At 35.5% G+C, this 20,268-nt stretch overlaps 1 long non-coding RNA gene across 2 annotated transcripts in view; it reads right to left on the bottom strand.

Moving 5' to 3' along the window:
- The window catches only part of LOC116485807, a 73,535-nt gene extending 67,702 nt beyond the window's left edge, over window positions 1-5,833 (bottom strand). For both annotated transcript variants that reach the window (XR_004252897.1, XR_004252898.1), the window contains exons 1-2: window positions 5,805-5,833; window positions 1,487-1,644 (exon numbers count right to left, since the gene is read on the bottom strand). This is a non-coding gene — a long non-coding RNA (uncharacterized LOC116485807). The remainder of the gene's footprint in view (window positions 1-1,486; window positions 1,645-5,804) is intronic.
- Window positions 5,834-20,268: the final 14,435 nt, after the last annotated feature.

Genomic DNA, 20,268 nt, shown 5'->3' on the forward strand with positions numbered 1-20,268 from the left:
TCCAGCCTCATTGTTCCTCCATGCTCTTCCTTCCCTCTCAAAGATGTCCAGAGCTCTACCAGCTCTCACGTGCCTTCCAGTTCTATCGGGTCATGTGGCAAGATTTTGGTAGCTGGGGGCTGCAGGGGTGGCCTCTGTGAGGAGCCCAGAAGATGCCCCATGTTAGATAAGGGACAGTTTCAGCCAGCTCTGAAGAGACCTGCCAAGCCAGTAAACTATGTTCTTTGCACCTCACCGAGAGCATAGTTAATAGAAAGGAGAAGGGGGGGCGGGGAAGGGGAATCTACTGCACAACAGCAGCTGAGAGAGGGAGAAGTGAGAACCAGCCCTGCAGACCCTGTGGTCAGCGAAGAAGGAGGGCAGGAGGTGCTCCAGGCACACAGCGGAAGTTCCCCTGTGGCCTGTGGAGAGGCCCCTGGTGGAGCAGGCTGTCCCCCTGCAGCCCATGGGTCCCACATGGAGCAGATCTCCACGTTGCAGCCCATGGAGGAGCCCCCGGTGGAGCAGGTGGAGGTGGCCTGGAGGAGGCTGCGGCCCATGGAGAACCACTGCAGGAGCAGGCCCCGGGCCGGAGCTGCAGACCACGGAGAGGAGCCCACACAGGAGCAGGGGGTCTGGGGGGAGCTGCTGCCCGTGGGGGACTGTGCTGTAGCAGTTTGCTCTTGGGGGATGGATCCTGTGGTACAGACCCATGTTGGAGCAGTTCTTGAAGGTCTGATGCCTGTGGGCAGCCCCCTCAGGATCAGTTTGGGAGGGACTGGCATCCCATGGGAGGCACTCTATGTGGATCAGGGGAAGAGGGTGATCGTGAAGGAGTGGCAGAGACAAAGCATTAGAGACAGACTGCAGCCCCTATTCCTCGTTCCCCTGCACTGCTTGGGGGGAGGAGGTACAAGAGAGTAGATGAGGGGAAAGGTGGAGGATGAGGGAAAGGTTTCTGTATTACTTAATTTCTCAGTGTTAGTCTGCTAGTGATAGGCAATAAATTATATTAATCTCCCTATGCTGAGTCTTTTTTGCCCATCATGATAATTGTTGAATGATTTCCCTGTCCTTATCTCAACCCTTGAGACTTTTCCATTGTATTTTCTCCCACTTTTTCTTTGAAGAGGAGGAGTGAGAGAGCAGTTGTAGTGGAGTTCAGCTGCCCAGTAGGGTAGAACCACCACCCCAGTCCAGGTGTCCCTGGTTTACAACCTTAGCGGTTGAAAAGTCCATGTTGATCTTCCTGGAATTGGCACTTGTAGTTTCTTGATAGCCCACCAATTAGTGTGGGGAGGTTTGTTTCTTGTCATTACCTCCATTTTTGCTTTGTCATGTCTGTGTGTATTTTTTTCCTTTCTTCTTTTGACAAAGTTCCCTGAGCATGTAACCTCACTGGAATAAATGCTGTTACAATCTCCTGTGACCTCATCAATGAGTGAGACTGACCAGGTTTGGTTCCCATCACTTTCTCCCTTGCCTTTTGCCAGTCGCGTTTATGTACCTTTATGTTCTTGTTTGTGGCTTCCTCCTTTGATATTTCCTTTGCTGAACTGAAAAAGGTTCTTGATACTCTTAAAGGAGCTGACACTTTCCTTCTACACCTCCTCGCATGATGTATCTTGAGACTAGGTCATAGACCAACAGTTAAGAATCAAAGACCTGCAAAGAAAAAAAAAAAGATAATTTTCAGTGCATTTCTCTCCTTTTCTTTCTCTAAGTTGCTCAAGGCATTACTCAGGAGAAGCTGATCCCAGATTTCACACCTCATAAATGAATTACAATCACACACCATTCACAAGAACTCTGAATATCTTCACTTATTTTACTGGAGTAACTAATGTTTTGAGTTGTGTTTCTCTGAAATTATTTAATGTGTTTGTGAGACAAGGGCATGTGGGGAGGGAAGGAAGAAGGGTGAAAGGGATAAGAGCCATCAAAGATCAGTTTAACCTAGGGAATAACGAGGTCATATGAAAATACAAATGCTATTTTGTATTCCTGTATATTCATAAGATGCTCAAAACAGTGCTTTTCGTCATAATATTTCAAAATAAAATCATAATAAAGAAGCAAAGAGCAACATAATAAAGAAGAAAGGACCTTGAAATATTGAGTTAAACCAACCACAGAAAAATCAAATCAATTGAAGTCCTTGAGATAACTTGTGTTTTTAATATGCTGTATGTGCAAGAAAACACTATTTCTCTGGAGTTTCTTTCCCCTTCAGAATGGTTCTGCTATTGGGATTTATTTGTTTTTCCTTAATAGCTCTCTAGGCAATGATATCAGTGGTATATTTTTTCTCAGATAAGTGAATTCACTTCACATTTTGCCCTCAGAGGTATTTGAGGAATCCCATGAATATATCAAAAGAAGGCTTATTGGAAAAAAATCAAATCCTGCATTCTGAAAAATGATAATTTTTTTCCTGGGCAGATTTCAGTTATGTAAATCAATAAATAAATAAATAAATAAAATAAAATAAAATAAAATCTAGTTGAAATCAATTGTATCAGCCAAGTTTTGTTTTCTTCTTTTTTTTTTTTTTTTTTTTTTTTTTTTTTTTTTTTTTCTCCTCTCTAATGTCTATGTTGCTTCTGTTCAGCTATGAATTAAGTCCAGTACAGTTTTCTGAGATTCTGTTTTTCAGGCTTCTATAACATGTTATGGACCTTCTATACAAACAGGCAAAGCAACAACATTGGAAGAAGTAATAAAAATAGGAAATACACCCACTCCCCCCAAAACCTACCATATTCATATTTGTTTAAAAACTGTATTTCAAACTCTGCCCTTAGCAGGTGAACAGGGAGATTAGCTGAAATTGATTGAGGCCATCTCAGAAGTAAAGGTCAGCTGAGAATTTTTATGATAACAAAAATTGCCAATAGGCATTGTACCAGAGTTATACCTTATTGTCCTATAGAAAACTCAGACATGCAGCTGTATCAGAAGAGAATTTCCACTGTGACAAGTAGCCAGAATCTTCTGTAGCAGCTAGAACAATGTCAGAGGTGAATGGATAGATCTATTTGAGTAAAAAGAATGATAGATTTCATCTGTCAGGTTGTGTATTAATAACTAGTAATGATATTGTCTTCAATAGGTTGAGCAAAGAATTAGGAGTTTTTTCCTTCATTTGTTGTGTTTCATGGTATAATAGTAATTTGTTAATACAGTTGCTATTTGGAGCCATAACACAACTCTTTCCGTCTGGAAGTGTTGTGCAGATTACTTCTGAGTTCTAATTGTTCTTTTTATGGATCAGATGTAAGGGAACAATACTGCAAAAACTTTGAAGTCTCTTTCTGAGCTCTGGTATTTTGCATGACAGCTGTCTCTCTGGAGCTCCGCTAATGATTTATAAACTAAGCAGTTTTTCCTGTCATCTTCCCTTCCAGATCTGATAACAATGAAAATATTAGATACTTTAAATTTATATATATGTGTATATATATATGTATTCTTTTTTCAATTCAGAACTTCTATATTCCAGATGTCTTTGTTTCATACTGCTCAGAAATAAAACTTATAAATAAATTTTGCTATCAGCACACAATGTTGTAAATAAAAATAAGGTTGAGAACAAGGATGTTGAGAAGTACATCATGTCAGATTAAAGATGAGGGACTAAAAAAAATAAACACATAGAAAGGCCTCTCATTGTCTGTCTTCTCTCTTAAATATACAAATATAGCTTTCAAATATACAAATACAGCTTTCTGCAGAACACTCTGATTTTTATAAGAACCATTGTCATCTTTAGAAGGTTAGTTTAAGCTATAGTATCACTGAAGTTTTTATTCAGCACTGAAAGGATTCGGTGAAGTTGTATCTGTTGTACTGACTGTCCTGTGCTAGAGTGAATATTACTTGTGCAATGGTTGGACTCCACACATCAAACAGCTATAAGGGCCACAGAGAAGCAGAAACAGTGCAACAGAATCTCCACTGGACATAGAAGTAGTTTTAGAGGTGTATAAGGTGACATCAGGGTAGTTAGCATTCTTTGCATCCTCCCTTCTACTAAAGAGTTGCATCAAAGCCTCCTGTACGCTAAGGGTAAAATCAGAGACAGGTATTCACTCAGAGTCTCTACTCCTTATACAGGAATTCATCTCCTTATAACATACTCTGGCTCTAAAAATCTATCCACAAAGCTAATAGTTGTGGTAGGATGTACAAAGAACCATTCTGTTCTTTTCCTTATCTAAAACAGAAGTCTGTCTCAGAGTCATGGGCTTTGTGTACTGAACATGTTCTTGGGGTTGAGCAGCACTAAAGATTCCCCTTCCATGGGGAGAATAATTCACAATCAGCCAGCTGCAGCCAGATTACATTGCAGGTTAATGATACAAGATCCTACCACTGAGACTAGGAAGCCATTTCTTAGAGCCATAAATTCTTTAGTGATTAGGGGAAGAACCCCACTACGAAAACAAACAAACAAAACAAACACTAACACAAAACACAACAAAACAAAATCTTAATTACACAGAAATTAATCTGTTAAATTCAGTTTATTTTAAAGCATTAATTTTCATGTCTCTTAATATACATATTTTATTCTAAATATATTTCTATATATGACTGATTTAGTTATGACATAATTAATATGTGATATGTGATGTTCTGTGCAATACTGCCAGACCCCAAGTTTTCATGTAACGGGCATAAGGTAGTTATGAATGTGTTTTCTAACATTCACATTTCTCAGGCTAACTGATTATGATGTCTGATGGTCAGATCTGAGTCAGATCTGGGTAAGTCAGAAAGAAGATCCCTCAAGTGTTTTTGCTTGTTTGTTTAGTTGATTGTGGGCTAATTAATTTGTCTTTGATATCAGAAACTGTGATCTAATTCTAATGTTCTCTCTATTCAGTTCTGAATATTTCAATAAGATTGCTGGAAAAATGGAAAAAATGATATATAAATGATAAATATTGTTAAGCATTGGAATTCATCAAGAAGCATGGGACCTACACCATTTCATATTTTCACTGAAAACCACAGCACAAAAAAATGTATACAATAATGGAATATATTGACAAAGATGGAAAATATGATCCATACAGGGAACATGGAAAAATCATACAGAAAGAATCATAAGACAGGATGATGATATGCAGAATCAAATGAATAGAGCTGGCACCAAGAGATCCCTATGCATTCAAATGCTGATATGGAGTCCTTTAAATGGTGTTACATGGTATATTTGTTAAATGATTAGATGAAAAGGAAAGAATTATATTCAGATTCTCATAATATATACATGTACGCTATAAGAAGGAACTGAGTTATTTGGAAGTAAGTTATTTCTCTACAGCGAGAAAGTCCAGCTAAGAAGAATCTTTCTCTTGAATGGACATACATGTGTATATATATATATATATATATATATATGCATATATATATATATTTATTTATTTATTTTCAAAAATGGCATGGTTTAAGTTTTCTCTCAACCTTAACTGCAAATATCAGAGCTGCAAGCTGCAATAGCACTTTTGCCTGTGCAACGAATATGAGCTTTCATGCTTTTTTTTTTTTTTTTTTTTTTTTTTTTTTCCATTTCTTTCTTTTTGTTGTGGTTTAACCCGGCCAGCAGCTAAACACCACACAGCCGTTCACTCACCCTCCCCCCTCCCTCTCTGGGATGGGGGAGAGAAATGGGAAAGTGAAGCCTGTGAGTTGAGATAAAGACAGTTTATTAAGACAGGAAAATAATAATAACAATAATAATAATAACAATAATGATGATAATAGTACTACTAATAATAATGTGTACAAAACAAGTGATGCACAATGCAATTGCTCACCACTCATTGACCGATGCCCAGCCTAACCCCGAGCAGTCCAGCTCTCCTCCCCCTGTCTAGCCACCCCTATATATATTGTTTAGCATGATGTCAGATGGTATGGAATACCCCTTTGGCTAGTTTGGGTCAGCTGCTCTGGGTCTGTCCCCTCCCAGCTCTTGCTGCACCCCCAGCCTGCCCATTGGCAGGACAGGGTGAAGCTGAAACATCCTTGGCTTGGTGTAAGCACTGCTCTGCAACAATTAAAACATCGGCATGTTATCAGCACTCTTCTCATCCTAAGACATTCTAAGAATTCTACCAGCTACTAGGAAGAAAATTAACTCTGTCCTAACTGAAACAAGGACACTTTTTTTTTTTTCTTTTTCTTTTTTTTTCCTTTTTTCTTTTTTTCAGGACTGATACTGTTCTCTGATATACATCGAAACCGTGCTGCACAACTGAGGAGAAAAGGGATTTTATTTTATATTTTTAATGGAGAGGTCATTTAGAATTTGTTAGTGTGAAATGGCAGCAATTTCCCTGTAAATATATCCTCATTCATAGCAATATTTCCGGACAGAACTCGGCCTTTAACATTTTGATGAGTCAGTCATGTATGTATGTTACTGTTTTCCAATAGAATAACATTACTTGGCAAACCTATTTGTTGTTAATCCATTAATTTTATCACTTAATAGAGAATTTTAAAACATTCCACATTTTGGAATAGCATTTTGGAACACAATTTGGAACAATTCTGATTTCAGACATTATGCTGCAAAAAGTGTGAAATATAAAAAATATGCAAGTTAATATCTCTGCATAATGCTGAACAAAACTTGCAGCTGTGCAAGAGATTTTATTGTACATGCCTTGAGGTTAAGAAATAATCTGTATATGATTGTACATTCCAGTGCATAGTCTAAACTACTGTTGCTTCTCAAAAGTAAAGGATGATCAACAATTATGGATATGTTAATTTTTCCTGTTTCTATACACATTTGTCATCAATGAATTTGAAAGACATATGTTTCAATTGCCGGGCTCAAAAAGGTTTCCAAAATAGTAGTACAAAGAAAAGAAAAAAGAAAAAAAGAAAAAAGAAAAAAAAAAAAAAAAAAAAAGAAAAGCAGACCATCTGGAATAGAAAATGCAAAACAAAGAAATATGTAAGAATTATAGAAAGGAGCATTAGGGAGGAATAGAACTACGACAAAAACTTGTAATCAATATGGAACTTTGAATCTAATTATGCACTGAAGATTTAAGCTGTAATTGTCCATACACTGCAGTACATATAGGATCTCAGAATCAATAAGTTGGGAAAAGACCTCCAAGATCATCTGGTCCAATCATCACCCTACTGCCAATATCACCCACTAAACCATGTCCCTAAACACCACATCCAACCTTTCCTTAAACACCACCAGGGATGGAGACTCCACCACTTTCCCAGGCAACCCATTCCAATGTCTGACTACTCCTTCTGAGAAGAAATGTCTCCTAATTTCCAAACTAAACTTCCCCTGGTGCAACTTGATCACTGATCACTCAACCATTCACTCTGATCCTATCACTAGTTATCTGTGAGATACTTCCTTTCAGGTAGTTGTAGAGAGCAATAAGGTCTCCCCTGAACCTCCTCTTCTCCAGACTAAACAACCCCAGTGCCTTCAGCCGCTCCTCATAGGACTTGTGTTCCAGGCCCTTCACCAGCTGTTCTCTGGACACCTTCCAGGGCCTCGATGTCCTTCTTTTAGTGAGGAGCCTAAAACTGAACACAGTACATGAGGTGCAGCCTCACCAGAGCTGAGTACAAGAGGACTGTCATATGATATCATATCCTACATCCTTCATTGTTGAATTTTTTGTTGAATTCTTTGGAATTAGAATACTTCCTTCAGGGTTTCAAAAATGCGTTCCTATTTCTAAAATGTTGGACATAGTGAAACCCTTCAGGGGAAAAAATAATAACCAATAAACATTTGACAATCTCTTTCACCATCCTAAAAGGCGTGTTTTCTGAAATGCATCAGACTGCAAGATCATTTCAAAGTACAATATATGTTTATCTACCGCTTAATCAGCATAGCCATATGCGAGCAGAGGGAATATGATGATCTACACTAGAGAAATATGCCCTTATGTAGTTCATAGGTTCTATGTCCCTGTGAATAATGTTTATAAAAACAAAAAGAACATTATTTTTCCCTTATATCAGCTGTCTGATTAAGCTGCTTAGTTAGCTAGTGTGACTGCATAGGGTACAAGAATTCCACTTAGATTTTAGCTGAAATTGCCAATTTTGGCTTTTGAATATCAAACAAAAATTGAATAGGAAAAGGAAAGAAGACATAGTTTGGTGATTACAAACCAGAATGTTATTTTGGACACACGGTGACCTCTCCGTCCACCTGAAATTGCCTGTGTGCACTTTTTTTCCTTTCTTTTCACTTCTACAGCTAAGTTCTGTCATCTAGCTCCCTTCCAGGAGACAAGAGGGAAAAACAAAAACAAAAACAAAACAAACAAACAAACAAACAAAAACACCACCAAAAAAAAAAAACAACTCATGGCCTCATGACTTGCGACAAGGATAATTTAATTAAAGTGAACAGGAAGAGGAAATAAAAGAAAGTAAAAAAAAAAAAGGAAAAAGAAAAAAAAAGGAAAAAAAAAATGAACAAGGATAGGCTGGGCTATGTAGAAGCACAGAGCGAGAAAAACAAAAAACTAAAAATTCTCTACTTCCCATCAACCACTGTTGTTCAGCTACTTCCTGGGAAGCAGGGCCTTGATACACATAGCTGGTTTTTGGGAGGACAGATTTATTCATAACAAGTTGCATACACTACTTTTCTCCCTTTGCACTTTTGTTGCTGCCACATTTATTGATACCACATGATATGGCTATCCGTTTGGTTGGTTTAGGTCAGCTGCCCGGGCAATGTTCCCTCCCACCTCCAAAATAGTTATGGGGGTGGGGGTTGGAGAGGCTGTGCCAGTGCTGCTCAGCGATAGACAAACACTGGTGTGATATTAGGGCTGTTCTAGCTACAAGTACAGAGAACAATGCTATATGCGCTACTGCAGGGAAAGTAAACTCCATCCCAGCCAGACCCAGTACAGAAGATCAGAAACCAAGACAAAAATTAAAACCATTTCCTTACCACTGTTTCGCATGGCCTTGACTTCACTACTTGGTTTCTGACTCCTCTGTGCCCTGCCCTGAACAGTGCAGGTGTAGGGGGAATGGGGTTGTGGTCAATCCATCATAGCTCCTTTCTGCCGCTCCTTCCTTCTCACACTTTTACCCAGCTACAGAGTGGGTACTTTCTATGGGTTATAATCTTTAGGATAAACCATCTCCAGCATAGGTTTTCCATGACCTGCCGTTTCCTTCAGGACATATCCACCATCTGCAATGTGGTCCTCCATGGGTACAAGGACAGGCCCAGCACAGCATGTACCTTATAGGACAGATTCTCTGGGCCACAATTTCCTTGGTAAAAAAAAATAAATAAAATAAAGGGGGGGGATTCAGTGTGTGCTTCGGTTGCACTGATGAAGATTGAACTTGCAGGTTCAGCCACTGCACAGTTCAGATGCCAGTTCAGATGCAGTAGTTTGAAACTCATGTTTTTCACATAACACAGCTAAATATTGCCAAAGTGAGTCGATAACAAAGATAGAAACCACCCAAGTTATGAGGCATCTTATACTGAACCATGTTCTTCAGCCTGCTATTCACTTGGTAGGTGTTTTTGAGACCTAAAATTGAAAAATTAGGATCTCGTCAATCTAATACAGCAGTCAGTATCTGAAAACAACAAGGAAAAGGAAAGAGATTATGCACAAACAAAATGGAAGTGATACAGCAGCTACTATTTTTGACAAATTACAGTGAAAAAAGAATTCTGACATGGAAATTAAATAAGGATGTATCATAGCATCTCTCATAATTCATTATGCAATCTTATTGACATCATATTATGTCAGCTGGTGGTTGGTCCATCTTATGCTTGACAAAGCAGCAGCTACTGAGAAGTACAAAATTAAAGAGCTTTTAAAAAATGTTTTGGAAATTAAAAACAATAGAATTGTAAGGAGAATCTTTATTCATACATGGACTGGAGACAACTGTCCCTCATCGCACTTGAGGGCTGCCAAACTGGTTCTTGAAACTTATCTGGGTTCTATCATGCTTTTCTTTGTACTATATAGCCTTAATATATTTTCTTGTTTTCTATCTTACTTTCTGATAGCTTGCACCAATTTGATTTTTGATAAAACAATTAAAACTACCTGATTTTATTTGCTTAGTAGAGGAACAAACACTAAAATATCAAGAATGCATTAAAAACTAACTGATTTCTACAGGTCAGTGGTACAATTTCATATGAAGAAAGGCCCTACATAAACAAAATGTATTCTATAGCATTCAAGCTTTTAGAAGATTGCAACACTGCATTGTGTGTTAAACAAATAGAAATTCAGCACAATTTATTGTAAAGATAGACCACTGATAAAGCTTCACTACTATTATAGGAGGAGTGATTTAGGGTAATGATACATTAAGTTACTTAGAAGGCAGTATCTACTTATATTACAGTGTATATTAAACTATTTAATGTAGACCTATTTGACATTTCTGATGATATGGTAGGATTGAGAATGGCCCAGATGACCCCTTGAAGTTCCATCCACTCCGATTTTCTGATTGATATGGTACTGTAAAAAATAAAATATAATTATTTGTTGTTTTAATATTTTTACACTTAAAAACAAACAAACAAACATAACAGTAAAAATATACCCTTTACTGGTCACAAAAATACCAGCCTGATCTGAGTGCTCTCTATAAGCTGGCATGATTTCTGTCAGTTCCTGCTAACGTATCAGCTTCATGAATTTCCATGTTTAGGAAAATGTGATTAAATACAATTCCTCCTAAAACTGTTGCTAGTTTCTCTCTCATGTAACTGTCAACTTGTTTTCTATATTGAGCTATACATTAAGCAATATATAATCATGACATCATTAAATAAAAAAAAATATATAAAAGTGAGACAAATTTCCTCTTTACAGTCTCTAAGGTCTAATAGATTCTTATTGGTTATAAAATATCTAGATTTGCTATGCACTTATTGTGGAATGAATTTTAACATTGCTTTAAAAGCTTTACTTAATGCACTTAATACTAAATAATAGTATTAAGTCTACTTAATACTTAATACTAAACAAAACGCATTAGAGTTAACAAGATTCTCTTTATTTACTTTAAATTTAAATTAATTGTTTGGAATTAAAAATATATTTCTGATAATCTAATTTTTATATTTTAGAAAATAATAGCCGAACAGATGAATATTACATTGCATATTTAAAGCTTTCTGTTTCATGTCACTGTGCACCTTTCTGTTGAAAGATAACTGAGATCTTTGCTTCTGGGAAAAAAAAATAATTAATTGAAATCTGTCTCTTCCCCATAATGAGAGTTATATATTTAACCTGAGTTATTGCATAGGACACTTCTTTTTTGTATGCACAGAGAATATATAAGTTCTAGGCAGAAAAGCTAAAAATGCATATTATTAAAAAATATATATTTTTTTATTTAGTATACACACATATAGATAGATAGATAGACTAGCCAGTTTTTCAGTTGAAGTAAACCATTGTCTTTTTGAGATCTGTACAGTTTGTCAGTATTATATACCCACATTACTTCTCCTAACCTTTCCTTGTATGGTGTGTATTATTATGAATGAAATACTATGAAATACAGACCCTGACAGAAAACCTGGTATAGCCCATGAAAAAAATATCCAAATTGATTCCAGTACATTTTGGACCAGGCCCTATAACATCTTTTCCTTCAAACCTCATTAGGCATTTAACTTTCTTCAGTCTGTTCTGCCTGCTGCTGCTTCCTTCTGCCAGCACAAAATGTCACACGTACAAAGATGTGCAGCCATAAGATTCCCAATGATTTTAAATCTTTTCGTCACATGTCCTAAACTCAGCATATCATTTTCTTCAGAAAACTATAACTTTTTTTCCACTAATGATGGACTGTATTTATATCTGTTGTAACTCTGTCTTGAGCAACAGACTTTCTTTAAATTTAACATGCTATAGGTAGAGCCCAGCCCACAAATATATACAAACACACTCTTGAGTATCAGGTCTTTACAGAATCTTCTCTTTGGTGCTCAGTATTATATTTATTGATGTTTGTGTTTAATATTCTCTATACTGTTAAAAAGTATACACAGTATTTAACTAATTATCTAGCATAAACTGAATTCCCCTTACTTCCATGAATTCTCTTATCTTGATTTAGTTTTAAAAACAAAATGAAATAAAACAAAACAAAACAAACACCATCAGGAAAAAGACACAAAAATATTCTGATGTAAATTGGAAAAAAACAGACAAACAAAAAAAAAATCTAACTTTTTTTTTTTTTTTTTTGACTTAGAGGAGAAATTATTCTTCCTTTGGAAAGCAAAAAATAAAAAGTCCCATTCAAAGATGAATAAAGTTAGTTATTTTTTTTATTAGTTAATAATTAGCTATGAGTTAATAATTAGTTATTATTTTGTAATTGTTTATACTTTTATAATATTTTTGTTGTTAATAATTAGTTATTATTAGTTATTTTTTTTTTGTTGTTGTTGTTCTCAGCTACATTGTTTTTTATCCAATGTCTTTGGATTTATTTTAATTCCTTAGAGAGGTTATTTGAAGAGGTCCTTAATTAACCTTAAAGAGGTTGTAGTGAGGTGAGGATTGGGCTCTTCTCCCACACACCAAGTGATAAGAAAGGGGAAATAGCCTCAAGCTGTGCCAGAGGAGGTTTAGGTTGGGTAACAGGAGATATTTCTTTACTGAAAGGTTTTGCAGCGTTAGAATGAGCTGCCCATCCCTGGATGAGTCACCATCCAGGATTAAGTCACCATCCCTGGAGGTCTTCAAAAAATGTGTAGATGTAGAACTAAATAGCATGGTTTAGTGGTGGACTTCAGAGTACTAGGTTAAAGTTGCGCTAGATGATCTTAGAGGTCTTTTACAATCTGAATGATTCTATGATTTTATGATTGTCTTTTGCCTAACTATTTTGTTAGGGGTGTAGGTCTAGGATAACTATGGACTTACCCACATTGAAGAAAAAGTGTTCTGTAAAGTATGTAGTGAATGTATAGCGTAGAAGCTACTTTGAACTAATTATCTATGTGGATTACTTCAGTGTAAAGAAAGAAAACATTTGTAAAAGCAAATGACTCTAAAGTAATTTATTCATTGTGTGCTTCGTATTTCCACAAAAGAACTGAGCTTCCATATATCAATTTACATAAACAGGCAAATCCTTTGAGAATATTTGAAATTAGGAGTCTGAATTATATAAGCGTATCTTATAAATTGAGGTCATGTACCCTATAAACAGTTGGGAGTGAGCTTAAATGTTTTCCTGCAACTAATTATCTTAGTTTTCTTCAGCTTTCCCTGGCTTTTCTTGACACCCACCTACTCAACAGCATTCTTTTTCTGTATTCTTTCAGACCTTCATATCTATATAATCTCTTCTGATATGTATGTGCAAATATATATATATATATATAAATATATCCATTTGTATGTTTGTGAATTCCTACTGAGTTTTGAGATTTTAGCCGCAACAGTATATGTTTCAATTATGGAGTATTTAGGCTGACATATCCTGTTCAGTGTCAGCCAGAGAACTCCAGGGAAACTTTTTTTTTTTCTTTTTTCTTTGAGAGGTGACCTTCTATCACAGTCTGATGACAGTTGTTACCGCAACTACTTCAGAAAGTCTGTTTTTTTTTTTGTTTGTTTGTTTGTTTTTTGTCTTGTTTTGTTTTGTTTGTTTGTTTGTTTTACAAATGCCTTTCTAATGCTAATGCTTTTCTCCATTCTAATCCACTGTCTCCTAGCCATTTGCCTTTCCTTTCTTCTTCTTCTTCTTCTTCTTCTTCTTCTTCTTCTTCTTCTTCTTCTTCTTCTTCTTCTTCTTTTCTTCCTCATCTTCTTCTTCTTCTTCCTACTATTATTATTTTGTTTTAATAAAATGAGACTGTGACAATTCAAAATTTATTCCAGGCACCAAGCAGGATCCTGTAACATGACATCTATTTGCACTGTTAGCCAGCAACAATAACTTTTCTGTCCAACAAGAGGTGTTCTAATGATACACAGCAGTAGCACTAGTTGGATTATAAGTGGCAGCCAATGTAGCATCAGCCAAGTCAGTTTAAATTAAGTTTGGATGATGAATCAGTAGAACCATACAAATTATTAGACAGAAACAACAGAATTTGTGTGACCATGTCTCTTCTTAATGTTGGCTTTTTCCCCACTTTTCATTATTTTTGACTTTCTGCATCCAACCACTATGCACATGTTAACTTAAGGCTACTGAGCAGTAAAATGAAATTTAACTGTGATATTGAAAAGACACAAAAATGTGGAAAATTGGAAATGAAAAGCTTAATTGGGTAGTTCCTGGCTGAAGCTCAGTTGCAAATGAAGATTCAAACAAACATGCAATCTATATTTCTGTTAAACTTGTTGGCAATGTCTCAGGAGTAAGATTAAGACCATTTATAAAGGTTTGCAGTAGTTTTCATTGTACTGAAAATATAGTTGCAGTATTTTATTTGTAAAAATAAGATAAAATAAAATACCATGATCACTTACTATGTTAGAAAAACAGCTACAAAAATCTATATAGCCTACATTATGGTATAGAAAATGACAACACTTTTTCAATACATTCCACTTGAAGATCAGCAAGAAAATCACATAATGCATGTATATGCAACACAGTGTTCTAGACCCTAGACGTATTGTTTTGTTTTGTTTTGTTTTGTTTTTCTCTCCTCAATTTACAGATGAAGTACTATAATTTAAGTTTTCATATCAGAAAGGATATTTTCCATTTGCTCAAATGGAAATAAAACTTGGATCTCCGGAGAACACCATTTACCAGGATAACCATATTTTCTCCTCGTAGGCCTCTTCTCCTTTAGTAATGAGAAGCTTTCAGAAACATATAATGAGATTTGCTAGTACTGTATATCAGCCTTTTCTGTTACTTAGATGAACACAGTAAATTTAGAGGGTTTTGTTTTTTTGTTTGTTTTTACTTTGTTTATTTGTTTGTTTGTTTGTTTGTTTGTTTTTTGAGGGGGAATTACATACCATTTTTCTGTGATATGACTTTTTGTTTGTACAAAATAAAACCTCTCATTTATACCTACATTTGTGTTCTTGCCATTGTTATTACACAAAATGGACAAATGTATTATTTCTAAGTGGGGCAAGGAGAGAACTGAAACATCTTTCCCTAAGACCAACCATTATAATAATTATGGTATTTTGCTAGCCTGTTTCCATCACACATACCAAGACCTCATTTGCACTAACTAGCTAACCACATCCAATATTCTCCATCAGTGAATACATTTATGTGAAATTTCTAAAGATGCCAGCTTGGCTTTTCAAATGAAAAACAAACACTCGTTTCAGTTTTAAAAGCTTCACATAAAGACATTAATTGCTTCAGGATGAGGGATTAATGCATTTTAGAATGACACCTTTTTCATCAGAGCAGTTCTTAATGAAAAAAAAAAAAAAGTGTCAAAATAATAAAAGAAATCCGTTATTTACTTAAAAATATATTTCTGTTCAAAGCCATGAGTAACACAATTATCATCCTATCCATATTTTAGATCCTTACCCTGAAATTATTGATATTTTAACTCATTTTAACAAGAAAAATAACTAGGAGCCATTTCTATGCAGTACCAGGAATACAGTTCTATATTGGTTTATTAAGAGCTCACAAGGCAAGCTTAACACAGAAATAGTTCAAGCAATGACATTGACTGTGAGAAAATGGGGCAAAAAAAAAACCAAACACATTGAAACATTTATAAATTACAGTTTCTTTATATTATTTAGAAACAATTGTGTTTAATTATAATCTCTTTTGTTCTATTTGAATGTCCCACAATTCACTATAATTTCATATTCCATAGTGTGCAAATTAAAGAGGAAATTTGGCTTTATAATTCTTAGAGAAGGTGAAAGATTACACTTTAGAAACACAAAAACATATAGAACAGGAATTTTCAACAGTCCTGTTAAGTTAAAATCTTTATTGAAATATTTCTGTAGTCATGTATTTGAGACTGATTTTTTTCAGTTTGTTTTGAACATGATGCAGTATGAAAGACTTCTGTAGTATACATCTAATTGTTCATTCAGGTCTAGGAAAAGAGAAGAGAAAAGGAGAGGAGAGGAGAGGAGAGGAGAGGAGAGGAGAGGAGAGGAGAGGAGAGGAGAGGAGAGGAGAGGAGAGGAGAGGAGAGGAGAGGAGAGGAGAGGAGAGGAGAGGAGAGGAAGAAGAAAAAGGAAAAGGAAAAGGAAAAGGAAAAGGAAAAGGAAAAGGAAAAGGAAAAGGAAAAGGAAAAGGAAAAGAAGAAAAAGAAAAAGAAAAAGAAAAAGAAAAAGAAAAAGAAAAAGAAAAAGAAAAAGAAAAAGAAAAAGAAAAAGAAAAAGAAAAAGAAAGAAAAAGAAAAAGAAAAAGAAAAAGAAAAAGAAAAAGAAAAAGAAAAAGAAAAAGAAAAAGAAAAAGAAAAAGAAAAAGAAAAAGAAAAAGAAAAAGAAAAAGAGTCCCTGTCCTTTTGTTTTGTGACAAACAGACTCCAGACTGGACCTGTCTTTGCAGAGGAGCAGCTGATCTGTGTAGGGGCAGCTGCCTGTAGGGAACATGTTGGAGTAGTCCACTCCTGAAGGATGGACTTTGTGGTATGAATCCATGTTGGAACAGATCTTGAAGAGCTGCTGCCTTTGGGAACCCTCACAGGATCAGTTTCAGAAGGATGGCATCCCATGGGAGGGATCCCACGCTGGAACAGAGTTACTATCTCTGAGTGAGGAGGAAAGAGCAGCAGAGACAAAGTTTTATGGAATGACTTCAACCCACATTCCCTATCCCCCAGCACTATTCAAGAGGAGGCGGCAGAAGAACGTGGATGGGCAGGAAGATATCTTTAGTTTTCCTTTAGTTTCTCACTGCTATAATCTGTAGGTGATAAATTACATTAATTTCCCTTACACTGAGTCTGTTTTGCTCATGATGTTAATTGGTGAGCAATCTCACCATCCTTATCTCAACCCATGAATTTATTTTCATCATATTTTCTCCCTGTTTTGTTGAGGAAGTGGTGTGAGAGAGCAGCGTGGTGGTTGGATGGTTACTGTGGACTTACCCACATCAAAGAAAATGTTCTGTAAAGTATGTAGCTAATGTGTAGCACAGAAGATACTTTGAATTAATTTTCTGTATGTATTATTTCAGTGTAAAGAAAGCTGCCCATTGGTATTAAACCACCACAGTACCCACTGTTGAGGAATGAAGTTTTATTAAAAAAAAAAAAAATCTTTGTTACAAAAAGAATGCTAAGAATATATAGCCAGCAATGTACTGTGTATAAAATAAATATTTCACTAATATGTTCTATTTATAGATAACTAGTTTTCATTCTTCTAGTTTTGTGTTTTGTGTTAGTTTAATACCACATATTTAGGACCATCATTCTAATGCATACTTTATCTGATAAACATCAAGAGTTAGCAAGATATTTGAACTCATTGCCTCCAAATTTTCCTCTGCACATTAGCTTACTTTGTAAGTATTCCTATAATACTGGATACATACACTCATTCTTTGTTTAAACCCTAATCCAAATTTCCAAGGATGTTACCTTAGATAGTGCCACATATTTTAAGAGACAAAATAAATAAATAAATAAAAAGATCCACTTAAAACTTTTTTCTTTTTTTTTTTTTTTTTTTTTTAAATTACTGAATGTTAATATAAGGCTAAGAAAAAAGAACACACACACAAACACTCCACACACTCCAAGAAAATACAAAAAATATGAGGGAACTTATTAGTGAAATGAACAGTACATAAATATTGAAAATAATCTCAGTTTCATGTCTGTTTACTTTTCTGACTACTTGCAGGTTAACTACTGTTCAAATTTTCTCTTTAAGAAAAAGTGTCTTTGTGTATGCAAGGGAAAAATTACTCAGAATTACTTGCAATTATTGAGCATTACAAACATGGTAAAGAAACACAGAAGAATCTGAGCCTGGCAAGAAGGAATATGGCTTTCTTTTTTTCCATAAAATGTTCAAGGATATATTTAAATGCCAAGTCATTCTAAGATCAACAGCAGTAAGTCAGAAAAAAAAATATCTTAATGATAGGATCTAACATGTGAAACAAGCAAACAATTATTATTTGTTATTGATGTAATCTTGTCACATTTTAATTAATTCTTAAGGCAGAAGAAATCAAAGCTTCAGCTTCATTAAGTATAGCAAGCATGTGAAAAAAGTCTCAGAACAATCTTTACTCAATATATAGGAAATACAAAAGAATTATTTAAGGTTTACACAATTCATCCTTCATTTAACCAGGGAAATGAACTGCAAATGCAATTATATGTCAGGCTTGCCTTGTATACAACAGTGGGTATACTACCATAAAGAAATACATGATTCAGCCTACAAAAAATTCATCAGGTCATCCATGCTAAAATATATCATTAGGATTTCAGGGCCAGAATTAAATATGATTTATCAGCAGTTTAATACAAACTTCTGATTGTCCTTGTCCAAGGAAATCATAAAATCATAGAAATCCCAAGTTGGATGGGTCCCACAAGGATCATTGAGTCCAACTCCTAGCTCCATACAAGAGCACCCAAAAATCAAGCCGTATGTCTGAGGGCATTGTCCAAACACTTCTTGAACTCCAGCAGGCTGTGTGCCATGACCACTGCTCTGTTCCAGGGCCCAACTACCCCTTCAGAGAAGAACCTTTTCCTAACACCCAGCCTGAACCTTCCCTGATACAGCTTCATGCTGTTCCCTCAGGTCCTGTTGCTGCCTCTTTTTTCTGCCCTTGCCCCTCTTTTCCTCCTTTTGAGAAAGTTGCTGACTATGATGAGGTCTCCCCTCATTCTCCTCTTTTTTAAGCTGAACAGGCCAAGCATCCTTAGCCACTTATCATGCCCTCTAGCTCTTTCACTGTCTTTGTTGCCTGCCTTTGGACACTCAAACATTTTTATATCCTTCTTGCATTGTGGAGCACAAAACTAGACAAAGTACTTGAGGTGAGGCTGCACCAATGCTGAGTATAGTGAGACAATCACTTTTACATAGTTCAGCTATACTGAACTTAATGCAGACTAAGAAATGGCTTAGTGTTAAATGACTTAGCTAGCTTTTAATTCTTTTCTGTTTATTGCTATTGCTACTATTGCAGTAGGTAATATAGCAAAGTATATTCAGGTTAATGCTTTTGTAATAAGTAGTAGCAAAAGTGGTAAAATATGCTATTGGACTTTCTAGAAAATGTGTACTAAGTTACAGCTGATACAGTTGTAGAAACTATGTATATATATATAATGCATCAAGCTTTGAGTATGTTCCTTATTTGTATATTTTATGGGCTCAAAACTTAGCTGTGTAACTTAGTGTAGGTTAAAAGCTTTATAAGATAGCAAACAATTTAATTAGGAACAAATGGAAACCACACATTGACTTACAATCTTCACAAAGTGCATTGAATAAAGCGAACTTACTTTTTTGTTGTTCAATTGCATATTTTTTCTGTTTCTATTTTTTTTGTTTGTTTGTTTTTGTTTGTTTGTTTGTTTCCCTCTTTCTAAATGTGGAAAATGTTGGACAAAAGAATTCTCAGGTTTCCTTTGGTTTTCTTAAACAATATGTAGGTGTTTTTCTTTCAGATATTTGATTTTCTTCTTTAATAAAACTATACAAACATATGCACCATATATTACATAGTTCACGTGGATTCAATATTCAGAAGCATCTTACAGCATAACAGGACCATTTATTTCATGTGCGGATTTTCAAAGTGAAAAGAGATGTTAGATTGATATAAAATGACTAAGGATATAAGGTAACTGAAGAAAACTTGGCAATCAAGTATGTAAAGGTAACTAATGTAGCCTTAGGTGACTCCAGGATATAAATAGACCAAAACTATACAAATCCAGCTTTAAAGACACTAAATATTTAAAGATAAAAATAGAGAAGAGGCAGGACTTGGTGATGTTTCTGACATACAGAATGATTTTTTTGGCCAAAACCAGACCACAGAAAGAACCTAGACAGTAAACTACTGAAGTCCAAGCCCTTAATGTTTCGTGTGTGATCACAGATTTTCTTCTTCCAAAAGAGGGTCCTAGCCACATGGCTGTTTAATTACTCAGTATATGTGTATCTGATATATCCACTGGAAAAGTAAAAAGTCTTGGTTATGAGGTAATGAAGAATTAAAATGACAATGGAAATTTTGCAGGAGATGCAATTAGTGTTTCTTGGCTTCAGTTTAGTAGATTACTTCTGAGAG

The sequence above is a fragment of the Aythya fuligula genome, chromosome 2 (genome assembly GCF_009819795.1).
Source record: "Aythya fuligula isolate bAytFul2 chromosome 2, bAytFul2.pri, whole genome shotgun sequence".
NCBI classification, from domain to species: domain Eukaryota; kingdom Metazoa; phylum Chordata; class Aves; order Anseriformes; family Anatidae; genus Aythya; species Aythya fuligula.